The sequence below is a fragment of the Dermacentor andersoni genome, chromosome 2, assembly GCF_023375885.2.
Source record: "Dermacentor andersoni chromosome 2, qqDerAnde1_hic_scaffold, whole genome shotgun sequence".
NCBI lineage: Eukaryota > Metazoa > Arthropoda > Arachnida > Ixodida > Ixodidae > Dermacentor > Dermacentor andersoni.
The window spans coordinates 193,218,155-193,238,149 of record NC_092815.1 but is presented as its reverse complement, the minus strand read 5'-3'; positions in this window follow the sequence as shown (position 1 = coordinate 193,238,149).

Sequence of the window (19,995 nt, the reverse complement as noted above, 5' to 3'; positions counted from 1 at the left end):
AATCCTTCTTGATCCACCCTTATCCTTCATGCACTTTAATCCACCCTAATCCACTATAATCGTCCTTAATGCACCTCAACGCACCTGCATCCATCCTAATCTACCTTCATCGACCTTAATCCAACCTTGTCCTCCTTTATGCACCTTCATTCACCTTAGTGCACCTTCATCGACTTTAATCCACCTTAATCCTCCTTAATACACCCGAATTCATCTTAATCCAATCACTAATCAATCATTACTTTGCTAATCATTAATCATCTCTTATACGCGGCTGCACATGCTTTGGTTCGCTTCCCGCCTTCCTTCGGTCACGTGATATTTTCTGTAGCTCACAACGGGACCTTGAAACAGGTCTAAGGCTTTCGCTTAAAAAGCCACACACAAAGGGATGTATCACAAGCAATACTAGATCAGACGCACGAAGTAAAGCTTCTGATCATGTGGCAGAAATATTGTCTGGAATATAGAACTCGCCTCAAAGCTCCCTTTACATCGGTATACCCCGTTCATACGGCTTTAAGAAAAAACCAACATCCTCATAAACGTTGCCTCCAGCATTATCGATGCTGTTATTAGCATTTCTCAAAATTTTCAACCCCACGGGGGCGCGCAACTGGCCCAAAATAACACGCCTCCATAGAATGCTGCGGCCCGTCTGCGGGAGCCCAGGAGGAATAGCGCGCCGTGCGCAGCCGGCGGGCGAGGAGAATCGAGGAGGAAAGCGCCGTGAGGAGGAGAGTGTCGCTACTTTCAAATTATCAAGGGGTTTTACAGTAGGACTGCTCGCAGCGCACTCTGCGCTTTCATTCAAAAAGCGTCCTGTCCTCTCCGTGCGGAGGGGCGCGCGGACGGCACGCTAGCCAATATTCTAGGGACCATATAGTTATGGTCTGACTCCATCTAGGCACATTCCGCGCGAGTGCACTCCTTCGTTCGCCGCAAGGCGTCCACGCCGTCGTCGCCAGTGACACGGTATTTGCTTATATTCTATTCAAAAAGTGACGTTGAAACAGTATGGGCACCAAGATAGAAAATTCATATCTCTGCTGGCAAGCAGAACGCACATATATTTGAACCTTCTACAGACCTCAGAAAAAAGGTTCATGGTCTATTTTAGAACAAGCCAAACACTGCGCAATGAGTGACCCAGCGACAACAACAACAACAAAAAAGCATAGGCTGGAAGTTAAGAGAAAATATGGCAGTGTTATGGATTGGAGGTCAAATGGGGGTAAGCCTATTAGAACTAGCATCTTTTAGCTCATAGCCGGTTGCTCTACCCACAGAGTCATATACACATTTAGTTGAGCTCAAGAGGCACAAATTCTGTTGGGTAGTCCATGTTATACATACGGCACATAAACGGCGGTCTATTTTACAGAGTTACAGAATGCGCCGCAATGTTGCTATGATTATCTTTGATATGTACTACAGCCAAGCTTACAGAGACATAATTATGATACATTATCAGTACCGGCTTTGTTACCAACAATGTCTCCAATAAAGTGGTGTAACTTCAGTGCCATATTACAGCAATAAAAGGTAAATACTACTGCGGTACACTGGGATGGCATCTTATTATTATTGCTTATGCATGTACGAATCCGAATGTGACACAAAGTCACAGGAGCAACTCTTTATTGGGTGAAATTGCGCCTAGAAACAAGTTACGGGGGTGCAAAACGATAGTGACAAATACATGCGTCGATCGCGGAAATCTGATCTTCGGGTAAAGTGCGGTGGCTATCTATACATGACTCGTCAAAGATACCAGTGTAATCGCTGGTGCTCGCGTGTGTTCCGAGATGTACAGTCTCGCCCACTCTTAGGGTGAACACGGGTCACCGTGGCCGCGTAGTGTTCCTGTATATATACAGGAACACTATGGCGCGGCGTCCGGCGCGGCGGAGCATCGAAGCGAAGCGGCGCAGGCGCACACGGACCCAGGGGAGGTGCTTCGCGTCGTCTGCTGGAGCGCGCCCCCTCTTGCTTTGCTGTGAAGTACACTTCGTTAGACCCAGGTGACTGAGTGGCCGAGGCGGCATTGCGGGAAGGCGCACTTCACTAACTGGAGCATTTTCCAGCTGGTTCCGTCTACAGCTTGTGAACAGCCTGCTTAATCAATATACATATACAGAAACAAGCTTTTCACCACAAAATCACTTAGAATGTTGTTTATAAGTGATGAGGGTAAAAATACAGTCATTTCTTCGCGCTCTTTATTAGGCTGGGGCCCTTTTATTTTGCTCTCACAGCACTTGGTGTAGTGCATACCGAGAAACCTATTAGGCGCGCTCTTGGTTGGAGTCATCATGTGATGAGCCTAGCGCGCCGTTTCGCGCATGTCTTAATGCTAGAACGAATGTGCTTAATTGACTTAAGAAAACGACCGAAACCCGCTATAAATTTCGATGAAATTTAGAGAGCGATTGTGCAATCGCGCATCATCATGTTTGCCATGGATTTTACCATTAAGGAGGGCAATACTATTGCTTCGACAGCAACTAAGAAGTGATCTCCGCTGCTTCGCACTCTCTTATTGACACGTTAATGTCTCTGGTAGCAGAGCATGGAGCGCTTTACGCGATGTAGGAAAGTGCTCTCCCCGGCATAGCAACTGATTTGGCGGCAATTTTACTCCCCCTTTTCATCTTTCTACATCCTATAAAAAACGAAATTCATTTTTGTTGTCACAGTTTGGGTAAGATCACCGAAGCGGTGCCGGTAATTTGACGGCTACCTGACGCGAGAAGTCGCATTCTCATTTAGAGGAATGTCGGTCAATTATTTGTTTACATTGATTAGGTGAAGTAAAACATGCGGCGCCGACGTTTTTTTGGTTGTTTGTTTTTTTTTCTCCTTGGAGTCAATGCACGCCGCATGCGAATGCTGTTTCCATCCGTTTCGAATAGGTAATTGGAGTGGAAAATCTATATTCTACATGTCTGTGTTCTAGCTTAAGTTGCGTCTTGCCGGGTAATTAAGTCGTTATTCGCTTCTATTTCATTTCAGTACTGCCTCGGAATGGGACATATGCATATTCTCACTAGCATATAATAATTTGTTAATTGGGCGGTATAAGTCCCGAAGCGACACATGGCCTCTGAGTTACGCCATAGAGGTGGGCATCGGATAAATTTGGAGATTAGGAGGAATTGATTTCTTTTTTTTTTAGGGGGTAGGCGGGGGTGGGGGGGCTGGGCTGAGTGGGTAAAACCCAAATATGAATACGGCAAAGGAACCCCTGCCGCGGACAAGCGATGCTGTTGTCGTCGTGGGGAAGTGGCCGGTCCGTGTGTTGGACGAACGCGGCCACGATATTTAAACCGGCGGTCATGAAGCCGGCCCGGTGTCGTCTGCCCACGTACAGCATGCCGGTGGTCGGCAAACGGGCTCGCCATTTGTAAAAGCTAAGCCCGGCCCAATCCAGATTGCTGTGGTCAGGCCAGTCCACTTTTTAACTGACCATGGGCATCAGCCGGATCTAGGGCCGAGCCTCCCCCCCCCCCTTTTTTTTTTTGCTGAGGTCATGCTACCCCATCTCAGCTTAATATGATGATGCGGTGCATTCAACGACTACTCAACTGAGTGACTGGACGCTCAGGAGTTAAAGATTCTGGGATGACTCGCCAAATCGAAAGACACCAGAGGTGTTTCCTTTAAACGCATTTCCGTCGACTTGCATGATGAATTGCATTTGGGTCCGGTTGCTGGTTGCCATGGCACTTCGGCGATAAAAACGCTGTAACAGTGCAGGATAATTTCATTTCCCCAGTGCACTCTGGAAACTAGCCATGTCGTGGGTACTGGAAAAAGAAAGATGACGCATTGTAGATCTGTGCCTACAAAACTATTCTCAACGCGTTATATCGGAGATGACAAAAAGGCCACTGAAAACTGTAAATAGAATCATCCAGGCTTACAAGAAGGATGGAAGAATTGCGGATGCTCTCCGTAAAGCCCGGCAAAGAGTGACCATTGTTGCGGCTACTGCTGCAAACCCGACGTCCACCGTTCGAGCAATTAAGAACAGCCTCAGGCTGGGGACGTCCCTGACAAGACTATCAAGCGTCGCCTCTACGCCCCAGCCTAATAAAGAGCGCGAAAAAATGACTATTTTTAACCACATCACTTACAAAAAACATGCTAAGTGATTTATGTGGTGAGAAGCTTGTTTCTGTTTATGTATATTGATTAAGCAGGCTGTTCACAAGCTGTAGACGGAACCAGCTGGAAAATGCTCCAGTTAGTGAAGTGCGCCTTCCCGCAATGCCGCCTCGGCCACTCAGTCACGTGGGTCTAGCGAAGTGTACTTTACAGCAAAGCAAGAGGCAGCGCGCTCCAGCGTTGCAGCAGACGACGCGAAGCACCTCCCCTGGGTCCGTGTGCGCCTGCGCCGCTTCGCTTCGATGCGCCGCCGCGCCGGACGCACTGGCGCCCCGCGGAGCGCGGCCCATAAAGTTAGTAGAACAACTCTAGAGGAAAAGCTGGGCCGGAAAAGTGGGAACCTCTAGGGCGCCGCCCTGTTGCTACTGGTCAATGTGGCCAGCGCAATTACTATTGAAAGAGCTGAAAACAAGTACAGGTCACCTTATGCTTTGTCATCTAAAAACGCATACCTAATGGTTTTATGAAGGTGATGCGTTAATATTAAGTTCACAGAAAGCGATCGCTAAGTCCGTGACTTATGTAAATCACGATGTACGCATTCATGCAATAAAGGATGACGCGAATTTCGGTTTGACATGCGATCAAGTTGGTTCTTTATTGTATGTGCGATCGCGCGTCGACATCGGACGCTATGGCACACTCGTGCCTTATGTGCCACCGAAGCCCCGAAGTGCTCTGGCATATACCTTCACATGTAAGTAAACGAATGTATCTCCTTGTTAAGAATATCACGCGAGTAGGCAGCTCTTGTGGTGCATCACAATTGTTTCAGGAGCGTCACAGTAGAGCATTTTTCTACATGCGGATAGGTGTTTGTATGTGCAGGTTTCCCTTCAGTAGGAAATTGCTGGACAGGCGGACCAGCGCACCGGAATTGCACTGGCGAAGCCACAAGCAACTCAAACAATCTGTTTAATTGTTGCACTTTGAACAATAATGCTTCTACAAAGGCCACAGCAGAAAAACAGCCTGATGCCGAGTATTTCTGTGCCACGAAGTAATCAAGAGGCGAGTGCCTAATGCGGACGAAATAGAGTGCATCGAGACTTAGAACGACAGAAAGCTCAGCTAGTTAGTAAGCAGAGTAATTTGAGTATCACTGGGGAGGTGTTTAATCATGTCGTACATGATCCTGTCCGGTCCAGGTGCGGAGCTCTGACATGCAGTCAGGGAGGCTCTCAACTCGGCAATGTTAAAAGGCGCGTTGAAGGGTTCGTTCTGTCTGCGTTTGCGGTCGATAGCCTTGTGTTCTGCTACTTGTTTGTGTTTTAGAAATGCCTTGGAATAATGGTTAGAACTGGAAACGTGCTCGAAGTGTTCGCCAAGGGCGTCTGCTTGGTCTTCCAAGCGGTTTGCTTCACCGTTTACTAGGGGCAACGGATGAATTTCTTGCCCCTTAAGCCTTTTCAGCCCATCTCATACTTTAGATTCTTGAGTATACGAGTTTATACCAGATAGAAACCTCTGCCAGCTTGCCCTCTTTGCCCGTCGTCGCGTCCTTCTTCCCTGCGATTTAACCTGTTAAAATTCTATAAGATTTACCGCTGTAGAACTTTCGCGTTGTTTGCTCCAAGCTTTATTTTGTCTCTTCCGCGCCTCTCTACAATCGTCATTCCACCAGGGGACCCGTCTTTTGGATGAAGTGCCTCTTGTTTGAGGAATGGACTTTTCAGCGGCGTCAATGATAAAAACGGTGAAGTATGAAACAGCATGATCTATAGTAAAATTATCTATGAAATCCCGTGATATGTGCGTGGATTCCTTAAAACGTTCCCAGTCAGCCGAGGCCAATTTCCAGCGAGGGAAGTGTGGACGCAATTCATGTTTGTTTACCAAGTTCAGCGTTACTGTGGAATGATCACCTCCGAATGGGTCTTTAATTACATGCCATTCTAAATCAGGAAAGATGGAAGCGGAGCCGATCGCGAGGTCTATTGATGAGTACGAGTTATGATGTGGATTATAATACGTTGGTTCTTTCTTGTTAAAGAGACACGCACCGGAGGTTAAAAGGAAATTTTCAATGAGACGGCCTCTCGCGTCGCATCGCGAGTCTCCCCACATTGTGTTATGAGCGTTAAAATCTCCCACGAGTATATAGGGCTCGGGGAGCTGGTCAATGAGCTTATAAAAGTCTGCTTTTTCGAGACGCTGGTTCGGCGGTATGTATATATATATATATATATATATATATATATATATATATATATATATATATATATATATATATATATATATATGGAACACACAGTTACTATTTTATTAAAAAGAATAGCCTGAACTGACACTGCCTCAAGGGGCGTGTTTAGGGCGACGGGTCGGCAAGCTACCGCCTTGTCGGCTATTATTGCTACACCGCCGGAGGCACTAGCCTCCTCACGGTCTTTGCGGAAGATGGTGTAGTTTCTAAGAAAATTTCTATTGGTAGGTTTGAGATGTGTCTCTTGAACACACAGCAGCTTCGGATTGTGTTTGTGTATTATTTCTCTAATGTCGTCGAGGTTATGGAGAAGTCCTCTCACATTCCATTGTAATATTTGTGTATCCATTATGCTATATGTGTTGGGTGCTGTGTGTTTAAGAGACTGAGGTTAGCTCACGGGCCTTTTTTCAGGCGCCGTGACGCAAGTTTTCTCTTTTGGAGCGGTCGAGAGTGCCTCGCCGCTCCTTAGGCGCTGGTGGCGCCGTCGTGCTGGTGGTTGTGTCCATCGCCTCTATCGAGGCTCTGAACACGCACTCTTCCGAGCGCTTTGTTTGGCGTGAAGGCCTCGGCACGTTGGACGAGGCCTTTGGGGGCACCTGCCCGGAGGTAGATGGCCCCGTCTGCTCGGTTGGCGTAGCAGCGCTAGCTGCAGCCGCCGGGGGGGGGGGGGGGGGGGGATGGCGTTACTGCCGCCTCACTGGGTGTGAGTCGGACAGCCGCCGGAGACCGTTGTGGCGCTGCCCCCTGACGCGCCACTTCGGCAAATGTGTTCTTAGGCAGGTATGCCACCCGCCTACGTGCCTCCTTAAACGATATATTTTCTTTCACTTTGATCGTGACAATTTCTTTTTCTTTTTTCCATAATGGGCACGACCGCGAGTATGCGGCGTGCTCCCCTTCACAATTTACACAATGAAGAGTGTTCTTGTAAGCAAGTATGTTCATGGGCACTGCATTTCGCACATGTTTGGCGTCCTCGGCATCTCTGCGAGCTGTCGCCAAAACGTTGGCATTTGAAACATCTCAGGGGATTTGGCACATACGGTCTTACACGGAGCTTGATGCACCCGGCCTCGATTGACTCGGGCAGCACGCTTGAACTGAAGGTGAGTATTAGGTGTTGGGTCTGTATTGCCTTATTATCACGCCTCATATTAATTCTCTTAACGTTTATGACGTTCTGCTCACTGAAGCCCTCCAGGAGCTCAACCTCAGTCAGCTCCAAGAGAACATCATAGGAGACTACGCAACGCGTGGTATTCATGGTACGATGAGGAGTTACTGTTACTTTGGCGTCACCAAATGAAACTAGCTTGGGTAGCTTTTCATATTGTTTCTGGTTGCGGAGCTCCAAGAGGAGATCGCCGCTTGCCATCCTGGATGCTTTATTACCTGTACCAAAAACTTGGGTAAGAGACTTGGGCACGAGGAATGGTGAGATCGTTCGCACGGGTTTGTCTGGTGTTTCGGAGTGCACTACGTGGAAACGAGGAAAAGTTTCTTTTTGACGGGCAAAAAATTCGAAGACATCATCGGTGCGCCCCCTCTTGAGGGAGCGATCAGGTAATGGGGGGAAAGAAGAAGCCATAAGATATTGTAATTTCGGCAGTAACGCCAGCCACCCACCGTGGAGTCCTACATGGGGACGTTGCAGGACCTGTGAAACAGCCTGCAAACGCCAGCTGCACTATAACCCACTATAACCAAATATGATATAACTTAGGTTGGTTATTCACACAAGGTTAACCCTTGCTGCCTGGAAAAATTGGAAGTAAAGAGAAGCTAGGAGAAGGCAGGAAAGATGAAAAGTGAGAGAAAGACGAAGGCTAGAGGGAGAGAGAGACAGGAAAAGGCAACTGCCGATTTCCCCCGGGTGGGTCAGTACGGGGGTGCCGTCTATGTGAAGCAGAGGCCAAAGAGGCGTGTTGCCTCCGCCGGGGGGGCCTTAAAGGTCCAAACACCCGGCATCGGCTCAACCCCCAGGATCCTCCTTTCCTCAGACACGGCTACACGCGGGAGGGTCCAACCCTCGTGTGCTCGGGTACGTGGTGTCGCAACGCACCAAACGCCTGCTGACGCAGACGCCCCTGCGGGGTCAACCACTCGTTGCAAAAAGACATCCTTGTATTACAGGACGAAATAAAATGCTACTTGTCCAGCTCTATTTCACTTTTAGAAAAAGGAACTCATTGAAATTACCCTTGACAACGACGCGGGCGGTCGAAAGGTTTTGTTTTCTTTCGACTCTGCACCGCCCACGCTTTCGCGTTTCAGTTGTTTCGTTATCGCGCAGTGCTGCGCTGGTATTGCTGGCTCCGGAAACTCGGTACAAACGGCAAGTAGCAAAGAATTCAACGTCCATATGATGTCGCGGGTTGTCCGAACAGTCTACGCCACTTGACCAAAAAGCAGCTGCAGAGGCGAATCCACCGCTCTGTCGCTCTGTCTTGACTCAGTACCGCCGTCCGTCGACGCAACAGTGAGACCCAACTTGAGAAATAATTGAAACGTCCAAGACATCAGAAGAAAAAAAAGATTGAATCGTCGCGACAGGAGATCACAAGTTGACGTCGTAAGCATCGAAGCCTCTAGTTACACCGAAATTATTTTTTAAAAGCTCCGACAGTTTCCAGGCAACAATGGTTTTTTTGTGAACTGTGAAATGTGCATATGCTGTGGCCCGAAGCTCACGACACGTTGGGAAAGTGAAACTGTGCGCGAACATGCATGCAGACACGCAGTCGGTCACCGCGAACCCGTGCGATCGCTGCATCGAGGCTTTATTCTGTTATGCTCTATCTGGCTAACAGACAGCCCCCTGTAAGAACATATTTTACATAGTTTGCTATCAGTGATTGCCTTCTTTTCACGCAAGAAACCTGTTCGGGGGACTCCATCGCGGCGACCGCGCTCAGTGGGCGTTGTTATGATGGACCTGTCAAATGTGATAGGCATTCAGGCGTACGTTCCCACGACAAGATGATTTGCCTCGTCCCAGAAAATGCTGTAACGGTAAGCCTGAACCTCGACCTGTCAAGTGTAAGAAGCGTTCAAACGCCGTGGCGTCCCCATGTCAACATATTGCTCTCTTCTCTGAAACGGCGTCAACCCGTTCTCCCCGAGCCGACACGAAAGGATGGACGAAGATAGACAAACCAAAGGTCAAGACGGCGCCACCCGTTCTCTCCGAGCTGACACAAAGGATGGAGAGAGAGTGAGAGAGAAAGAGAGAGTAAACTTTATAGAAACGAACACACGATCGTAGGTAGCTCTTCCGCTCTGCAATGGGTGGTCCCCTCAGTCCAGCGGCCTCAGTTGTCCTTCTCGCTCGGTTGTTCAGGTTGAGGTGGTCCGTCGAGTCTGAGCTGGACAGCCCTGCCTCCCATTGCCGTGTGGTGGGGTGTGTTATGGGTGTGAGCTGTGGTGTGCTTGCGCAAGCCCATACCATGTGGCAAAGCGTTGCGAATTGATCGCAGTGTGGTCATTTATAGGAATACAGCGCAGGGTGTATGGCGTGATAGAGACTCAAGTGAGGATGTGTGTTTGGCGTTTTCGCCATATTACGGCTTCCTCTCATGTCAGAGCATTATGAGGCGGCGGTAGCGTTCTTCGTGAAAGGTGATAGTGTTGTAGGATGTGCGTGTAGGTTAATAGTATGGGCTCGGGGTGGACTGCTCGGCGTGACCCTCTGGCGCCTCCCGGTGTGCATGCCCTCGGGCGTAGGCGTGTGCCTGCTGATTGCCGCGGAAAGACTCATGGCCCGGAGTCCGCACAACTTGAATGTATGGCGGGAGCTGGTGCACCCCAATCAGAATGCGATGAGCGGCCCTGTAGAAATACCTGCATGCATGCCGTCTGAGACTCCGTCAGAACTGTGACGCACTCCCAGTGCGGTCTCATTGTTATGGCTAATGCTATAGCTAGTTCCTCTGCCTCTGCAGTGCTCGCTCTGGAAACCGACGACGTACTTATTTCGGTCCCGTCATTGTCAACTACGCTGGTGACAAATGCAGTGCTTCTTGACCGCGTCTACGTATAAGACATTTGGGTGGTTGACATACTTCCTCGCTCGCGCCTGCGCTCGCGCATGTCGCCGTCCGATGTGGACGGTCGGGTGTATGTTTCTGGGTATTGGTTAGACGTGCATAGTTTCCTGTATTTGTGTTGGAATTCTTGTCAGTGCCCTGCTCTTCCATACAGAATATCCAAGATGTTTCAAGACGCAGTGTCCCGCTGTTGTGCGTTGTATGGCCTTTCCTTCTGGTTTACCAGGTGGACCTCTCTAATTTCCTGTGCGTTGTTGTAGACCCCTGTTTCCTCGAGGCAAAAAGTAGCCGTTCCGGGTGGGAGTCCGAGCGCTTGCTTATAGCCTTGCGTACCAGCCGGTCGAGTACCTCCACTTCCACATTGCTGAAATTAAAATATGGGGCCGAGTACGCAATGCGGCTCAGAACCAGAGCCTGAACTAGTTGGATCAGGTCCTGTTCCTTGAGTCCCCTCTTCCTGCTGCTGCTAATTCGTTGCATCATGCGCAAGACCTGCGTGGTCCTGTATTGTAACTTCTGTACGGCGTATCCTCCGCTCCCGACCTTTTGTAAGTGTAAGCCGAGAATACGAAGTCTGTACACTTTGGGGATTTCTCTAGGACCTATTCGCAAATGTATGGTTGGTGCCTGGGTTTTTGATCGTCCTCGTGGGCGTTTCTCGTTTATGAGGAGCTCCGACTTCTCTGTCACGCATTGCAGTTTGCATGTCTCCGCGTATCTTGCTACGACGTCCACTGGCTCCTGCAGGGAATCTTGTTCTCCTATGGACCCTCCGAGCATCCATATCGTGAAGCCGTCTGCATACAAGGCATGTCTAATCCCCGGTATTTTCTCGAGTTGGGCTGGGAGTTTCATCATGGCCACGTTGAAAAGTGTTGGCGACAGCACTGGACCTTGTGGTGTACGTCCCTCTTTTAGGTGTGTCTACTCGCTGTGACCTCACATTTCCCAGTCCTATTGTGGCCGTACGATGTGTGAGGAAAGCCTCACGTAGTTGTAAATTCGTCGGCCACAATTTGTGTCACTGAGATTTGCTATATGGCTTCGTGCCTCCGTTGTCAAAGGCCCCCTTTAGGTCTAGTTAAAGAATTGCTTTCGGGAAGCACGGCGCTGCTACATTCAGCACTTCCTCTTTGAGCTGCAGAAGCACGTCTTGCGTTGACAAGTTGGGCCGAAAACCGAACATCGTGTTCGGCATCAGTTGATGTTCTTCGATATGCGTCTGTAGCCTGTCTAAGATCACGCGTTCCATCAGTTAGTCGAGGCAAGATGGGAGCGAAATGTGTCTTATGCCATCTTCGGCTGGTCGTTTCTGAGCGCTCTCGCGAGCGGCGTTGCCTTCGGCTGGTTGAAAGAGGGTGCGCGCCCTGCGTTCGGCTGGTTCTTCTCGATTGCTCTCCTCCATCTTCCAGCACTCTGCGGCGCTCCGAGCCCTGTCGTCGGAGCAGTTGTCGAGATTGAAACGTCATCGCAGCGCCGCGTCGCTGCTGTTGGCGATGGTTCGCCTTAACCTAGGCAACCCAGGCCCGTGCATGCTGGCGTCTCGACGAACGTTCGTCCCGCCGGCGCGTCCGCCGGTTTTCCCGGCAACGCCGGGAGCTGCTGCTGGTGGTGGTGGTGGTAAAAACTTTAATTCGTCAACAGAAAATGATTTATGAGTTTAGATGTGGGAAGTCATGATGGCTTCGTGAGGTGGCCGTCAGACCGTGTCTTACGGCGACTTCTAAAGCCCAGGTCACGGCCCGCAGTTGAACCGCGGGTTCCGAGCTGGTCACCGCAGCCTCCCACTGCTCTCGGTTGGATAGCTGCCATTCGGCTCTAGGTTTGAGCTCAGGGCATCCGTGTAAGATGTGTGCTAAATCGGCTTTGTCGGCCTCGCATAGCGTACATTCGGGGGAGTGTGTCCCTGGGTAGACTATGGATAGTTTGTACGGGTTGGGGAAGGTGTGTGTTTGGAGTTGCCTCCACGTCTCCTGCTGGTTTTTGGTGAAGGAATTGTCAGGGGGTGGGTATTGGATAGGCGAAACATCGGACGTTGGCAGTAGTCACGTGGTTTAGCATCTGCCATTTCCTCCATCGAGAGTGAGTCGCACGTTCGGCTTGCGCGCTTGTCCTCTACCTCTGAGCTCGGTGAACGCCGGATCTGCCCGGCTCTGCTTCGGGTGATGGAGGCGAGCAGTCAAAGATACCATTGGGTTCTCCAGGAAGGGCGTTTTTCCCGGCTTTGGTATCAGCGTGATCTCAGCACGCTTAAATTCCGGGCGCAAGGTCCCTCTGCTCCAGTGTATATTGAATATTTTAAGTATTACCTTCACGGTTGCATCGTCCAGGTTACGTAGCAACTCGTTGGTGATTCCGCTCTTGCCCGGAGTGATGTTTCGAGTGTGTCTTGAAATCGCTCGCGTCAGCTCGGAACGCGTTATGTCCCAGTCGAGCTCGCTGTTTTCCAATCCGGCGTACTCAGCCGCAGGCTGTTCACCGAGTATCGTCTTGCCAACGTATCTACTTTGTAGGGCCCACAATAGCTGATCGTTTGTGCTTCCGAAGTTGTGTATTAAGGCATGGCGCGATTTTCAGTCAGCGACACAGCGAATTCCGTCGCTCAGCGACCGCCCGCGACGTCGTGGGCTCTCCGCGACTGGATTACAACAAGTTGGTCGCGCCGTCACTGAGTCGCAGCGATCGGCGCAATGTGGGATGGGCAATGTGTGACGAAACAAAGCGCTGTCACAATAGGCACTTTCCTGTTTTACCGCGCGTTTGTAGCTCTGTGGAGCAATGTCGCGCTCCAGTTTTAGCTATGTTTTAATAGGGCGTACCGACCAGCGTTTGCGGCTTAGGAGCGACATAAAAATTTTTCTTTTCTTCCGCTTATACAATTCGTTTAAAAGGAGAAGCTGCACGCTATCCAGGTCGGGAGAAGGACGCCGCTTCAACATAAGGCACGCACCCACTTGATCGCCACCGTCGTCAACCTCTTCATTGCTACAAATTGCGCCAGCTGCTTATACATGCAGACTCAATAGTAGCTTGTTCTTCTGCAAAAGCAAACACTCATCCAGGAAAAAAAGTTGTGGCTTCCATAGTAACAACGAAACTAGAGTGTGCTAAACGGAACGGCCCCACCCACGCCGTACAAGCTGCTGTTGTGCAACGCCTCACTCACCGTATCTGCAAGCTGTCGTAAAGTCTCAACGCTTTTAAACGTTAAAAATGGTGTACCTATTGTATTATCGAATAATAATAGGAAAATTCGAATATTTGACTAGTTTCCATGTTGTTTTTATTTAACGATGCAGGCATGGATACTTCGTGAGCAGGGGGCAACCTTGCCGCAAACGCATGCGAAAGCTGTCAACGAAAATCGCTCTGAGACGTGCGCGGCAGAACGATTTTTTTCATCGATATTTTCTGAGTCGGATCTAGTAGATGTCTGAATTGCCCAGGTGTTCGCAGTGCCCAGCGTTCCTTGGATTGAGTTACAGAACTGGTCCCAGCTCCGTCGTGCAAGTTGCTCTGCGTAACGCTCTGCCTCGTCCGTTAGGTTAGCGATGCGAATTTTTAGTTTACGGTTGTGCCGCTGCCTTCGCCATCTTTTCAGACGACTGTGGGGCGCTTCCCACATGTGTAAGAGGTGGTTTGTCCGTGGTAAGTGCAATCTCCTTGGAGTTTTCGGCCACCGATTCCAGCAGTTCTTTAACCCAGCTCTCCAAATCACTTATGGCTTGGGCTTCTTGCGTTTCTCTTTCACTGCGAAACTTTGCCCAGTCCGTGATTTTGGTGGAGCTTATCTTTCTTCTTGGGAAGTTTCCTGCGTGTACTGCGATGCTGAGTATGAAGTGGTCGCTTCCTAGCGTCTCGTTAGTGTTTTCCCACTCGACGATCCGAAGTCTGGACGTGAGTGCAAGATCAGGACATGTGCCGCGGGCCGTGCTGTTGCCTGCTCTTGTCGGATATGTCGGCTCTGTCACTATCTTAAGGTGGTGATGTTGAATGACGTTGTATAAGGTTATTCCCTTTCTGGTGTGTCTGACGCATCCCCACGCATCGTGCGCCGCGTAGAAGTCGCCTAATATGTGGAGGCCATTTTGTCCAGCTAACTGCATCGCTTGCTGCACCAAGTTGTCTAGGGGTCCCAGCGTTGGCTTCGGCGCGCTGTATATATTAAAGGGACACTATTAAAGGGACGCTTTTCTGTGCAAAAGGTAAACGCGCGGCCAGAAACAGAGCCAAGACAGAGCCGACGGCAGCACGAAAGCGGAACTATGGTGGCTAGCGGAAGGGAAAGCGCGCCACGATAAGCTGCTTCTTTCTTTTATGACGCCAGCTTTGACGCTCGTTGCGATGGACGACCCTGGCAACGAGACATTGGCTTGCGATGCTGGGCTCGACTTCAGCGATTAAAGCACTGATTAACGTGACCTGCTGCTGAGGGCTCGCGCTGCTGGCGTCGTTGCGTACTACTACGACGGCTACTGTATGTCATGGCTGCACATATTCGTACATTTGTAGCTTTTCCTTCGTGAAAACCAAATGCCGCACTCACCGCCCCGTCTTCGACCTGCAGTTCTTGCGCTTTGGACAATACAGGCAAGACGAACGGAACAGCGCTACGGGAAAGCATTGCTTTGAAAGGCACTCCACACGACTTCAGTGCGTCGGCGTTGAACTCGTAATCCTCTGGACGAAAGTGCAGCGAGCACACTATGCGTTTTTCAGCTCTTTGCCAAAGCGCTGTGGCAGAGGTACGGCACTGAACCACTTCGAACGGAGAGGTTCACTCGTTGGCACACAGTTATAAGTAACGTTGGATTCGCCGCTGCAACTGCCCCTTGGCCAAGTTCCGCGGACCGTTCGCGCATCCCACGACGTCACATGGACGTGGCATTCTCGTTGCTTGTTCCAAATGAAAGTTTCGCGAGCCAACAGAACCAGCGTAGCACGACGCGATAATGAAACAACAGAAGCTCCAAAGCGCGCGCGGTGCAGAGTCGAGCGCGCAGAGTCGAGCGAAAACGAAACCCGTCGACCACCCATACTACTGAAGGGTAACGTCAAAATGTTATTTTTTCTTAGAATCGAACAGAAGTAGACAAGTAGCATTTTCTTCCGTTTTATAACCTAATGAAATTATCTTTTTAATACGAGTAGTTGAGTACTAGTGACGTAAATTATGATGAGGAGTGCCTTCGTCATCGGGCTAGTACCGGAATGTCGCTGGGGGTCTCAAATCGTGTCATGCATTGACCTCAATTTCTCGGTTACTAAAGCTCTGTTCGCGATTATATTGACGCCTAAGACGTTCTAGGACATTGTTTTATCACTTTAACTTGACTTCATAGTAACCTTTAGTGTCCCTTTAAGTACAAAAAGACTCGTGTTTCCCCTGCGCTGCGGTACTATTTTAGTGACCACATAAGTGTGGTCTATTGCGGTGAGGTGTTTGTTCGTGAGTGTGGCCCTACGTGCTTCTGCTGCTGCATGAGTGTGATACTCGATGATTTCCTGTTCCTGATTTCCTGTTTCCTGTAAAGCTATTACGTCCAGCGGTGTGTCTTGTTTCGCATTGTACTGCAGCAGCGTCGCCATCTTGCGAGTGAAGCCACAATTCCACTGCCAAAAGGTGATCCCTTCATTTTGATCATTCGGTTTTATGGCCATTTTGATCCTCTTGTAGCATTTGCTGGAGGGCTGCCTCTCTGTGTGGATAGACTCGCGGCTTCTTATGGCGTTGATCGTTTACAAGAGGGGTGAAAACCTCGTGTAATTGCGTTATCACGTGCCGGAGCTCGTCGAAACTCTTCTCCATTTGCACATGTGCTCTTGGATGGCTTTCCTGTTTTCCTGAATACCGCTTTCGCAAGCCGTTACTCTCGCTTTGAAATGTGGACGCGCTGTCGGATCCGGCTCGGGCAGCGTCTCGGTGTTCATTTCCTCGACCTTCTCGTCCATTATCGAGGGAGTGGACGCGCGCTGCTACGGCGGTGGCGGTGTTCGGGCAAACTTTCTGGTTCTGGTGGCTTGTTTCGGCTTCGTTCCGCCTTTAGTTGTGCGCGAAATTCGGCTATCTCTAAGCGCAGTTCCTGCGCTAGGGCCGCAAGCGCTTGTGCAGTGTTGTTCGTGTTTGTGTCTCGTGGTGGCTGTACGTGTTGCTTGGCTTTGTGATTTTGTCTCTGTGACTTCGGCAGGCAGCGTTCTGGTCAGCTCACCTGTTGTTCCTGGGAGCCCACATGACTCAGGGTCTTCGACCTACTGCCGGACCTGGTTCTGATCTTGGACCTGGATCTGCTGCCGCCTCGCTGTTGCGATGCCACCCTGGGTCTGGACCTGGAGCGCGTCCGAAATCAGGATCGCTGTCTGCGACCCTTGCTCAGTTGTTCCACCATGGCGTTTTCTTTGTGTGCCTGTTCCTGCGCGGCCTGTGCGACGAGCGCGGCGCAGGTAGCAGTCTCTTGGGGCATTCATTCGACGCCATCGCATGATCGCCGTCGCACAACGAACATTTCAGTTTAGACTCGTGTCCATCACTAGGTTATGCTGCACGGCATCTTTCGCAGGTGGGTTTGTCCGGGTGCGGGCAAACGTCGGCTCGATGCCCCATTTAATGGCATGCGTTGTATACCTTGAGCGTGTGTCGATAGGGTAGGCAGCGTAGCTCGCCTCCGTCGAAGGTAATGTACCTCGGCACCGTTCTTCCCTCGAAAGTGATCAATGCGGTCCCACATGATCCTTGCATCCGCGCTTGTAGTGTACTTGTATAGAGCAACAAAACAGCACACAAGAAGAAACGAAGACGAAGACAAGCGCGTCTGTCATCCTTTCTTCTTGCGTCCTTGTTTTGTTGCGCTATACAGATACCTTTCTACGATGACCGACCAACAAGCCCATATCGCTACCCTCGGCGCTTGTAGGATTTGTGTTCTGTGTGCGTACAGCCCGCGCATGAGCTCCGTGTCCGTTGTTCCCTGAGGGATGCCATCGGCCACTCCACAAGCTGAATTCGCCGGTGGTGCGATATATGTTGCCACTGCATACTCTTTGGCGCCGTAATGCACAGTGTTGATGTCTCGTATCCTAGCTGCCATGTTTTCGCTATGGGTGCTCAGTATTGCGACGTTCTGCTTGCTTTCTATCCGCACGATAAGCTTCTGGGTCGGAGTGAACAGCTTCTGCATAGGTTGTCCTCTGACAGTAGAATTGGCAGGCTCATACTTCCACCAGGTTCCCCTCCGCATGCTCACTTTGCCTATGCGGATGACTTGCCTATTATCGTCCCGGACGAGGCATCAGCTTGCACCGTCTTGGATGTCATGGACAGTTACTGCATGGCGAGTGGTGCAAGGTTGAATATGTCGAAAAGCACAGCCATCTATTTGAACTCCACTCCGTCCAGTCCGCAGCCCATTCATGGTCTTCCCGTGAAAACGCGGTTGCGCATTCTAGGTTTCCAATTCGATCCAGACGGTCTGTCTCCTGAAAACTGTCAGCAAGCTAAGGAGAAGCTTGAAACCAGGATTCAGGAATTCAGCGCGATGTTAGGTCCATTGACGGCTCGAGCGACAATTCTTCGCTCACTTCTGTTTTCCTTCCTTACGTACGTGGCGTGTGTGTCTACTGTCTGAACCCAATCTAGCTTATCTCGGAAAGGGTACTCTTTCCTTTCCTCTGGAAAGGGACAACTGGTTGCGTAGCTCGGCAGGTGCCTAAGCTGCCCAAGGATAAGCGAAGACTCGGAATTTCTGACCTGGGCATCGTGGCTACACACTACACGTCAGGTGGACCCAGGTCGCTCTTAACTCGGATATGCTCCTGACTCGAAGCTTTATTTCCTTTTTTCTCAATACCCGACTCCGTTTATTTTCGCAAAGCACATTTTCCCACTGTGTGCCGCGCTCAGGTTCCCCGTCCACCATTTATCCGGTGGCTGCCAACTCTAGTATGCTTCCGCAAAGTTCACTCACCCCGGCATCGATGTAGTTCCAACTCCAATCTAAGAACTAGTCGATATCCTCACCCCATGACTCCCCCTGCGTTGCTAAAGGTACGGTCTGTCCATCCATAGGCGAAGCTGGAAGCTCATTACGGCTAGTTTGCCCGACGCCAGGCGAGCTACGTTCGTCTACGGCCTGGTGCTAGTGTGCCTGCCGTTGATTTACAGGCCCTTCACAGCCATTCCGGCTCGTGGATTGTGCCCTTTCTGTAGCGGTCGTGAGGATTTGGTTCATATCTTTACGCAGTGTTTGCTTCCCGCAGCTCTTCTCCAGCGCTTAGTCTCCCAGGTGTTTCATACCAGACTGTTCGATTTTCGCACCCTTTGCCTAAGCAGGTGATCAACCAGTTCGTGCGTCTTCTTGTCGAGTGCTCATACCAAGTTTGGTTGGCACGCTGTGATTCGGTTCTCGGGCGGCGGGCGCCGGGCGTTCACGAAGTGTTTGCGAAAGCACGGAAGGAGGTCTGATTCCAACTCACCCGGGAGCGGCATCACTTGGGCGACAAGAAGTTCCTCGAGGTGTGGGCTCGTCTTGCCGTGATTTTTGATGAGTCAGGTGGAAAGTTCTCCATTAAGTTATGATGCATGCTACTAAGGTCGCTCGACTTGGCAGTGTGTGCCAGTCGATCCACGGGATTTTGTTTGGCTCAGTGGAACCAGGAGGCGGAACCCGTCGTGGCACACCCCCGCGTGGTCGCGCTGCGACGCAGATGGCGTTGGTGGTCTCCGTTGTTGTATACCTTGACCTATTTTGTGTTAAGGCAATCCGAGGGTATGTCAGGCTCGTGTCCTGTAAGACCGACATGGCTATTTGTGTGTTGAGTGGGGAGTAGCTTAGTCGCACTGCACCACAGCAACCCCCTTGTCCTGGAAGGACCGCTGGCACGAACCAAAGCCCCCCGCCCAGTCAACCCGGGTAGAGCGGAAGAGCCGGGGTCAATGTACCGAATGATGTCGGGTTGATGAATAGATGTAAGTTCTGGGACGCGGCACCTCCGGGGGCCAATTCCTCTTCCTATCTGACAACGGTACCAATGAAGTGAACACAAACTTTTCTATTTTTTTACGGCGAAAGCCTTTCTAGGCTCATGGTGAAGTTTGTGTCAGCAGACCTGACCGCCAGAGTGTCCACTGAAGCATCATTACGCCGTATGAAGACTGATTAAAGAAACATTAAAGAATGAGGTTAATAATGACTAGTTAAAGAAGAGGTTAATAATGACTAGTAATGACTAATAATGACCTTCAATGACTACTATAATGACTCCGAAATGAAAACGTGTCTAACGAAGGTTTGTTATGACCACAATTGATTACAATATGACTAAAGAATGCTTACTAGTGAGCAGGAATTAATAATGACTGAAATGACTTGTAATGACTGCGAAATGACCAATATGTCTAACGACGAATTGCAACGACTACAAATGATTAGAAAGGACTAAAAATGCTTAGTAATGACCAGTAATGGCTAATAATTACTGAAATGACTTGTAATGACTACTGATGACTATGATATCACCAACATGTCTAACGACGGCTTGTAATGACCACAATTGATTACAAATGACTAAAATGCTTAG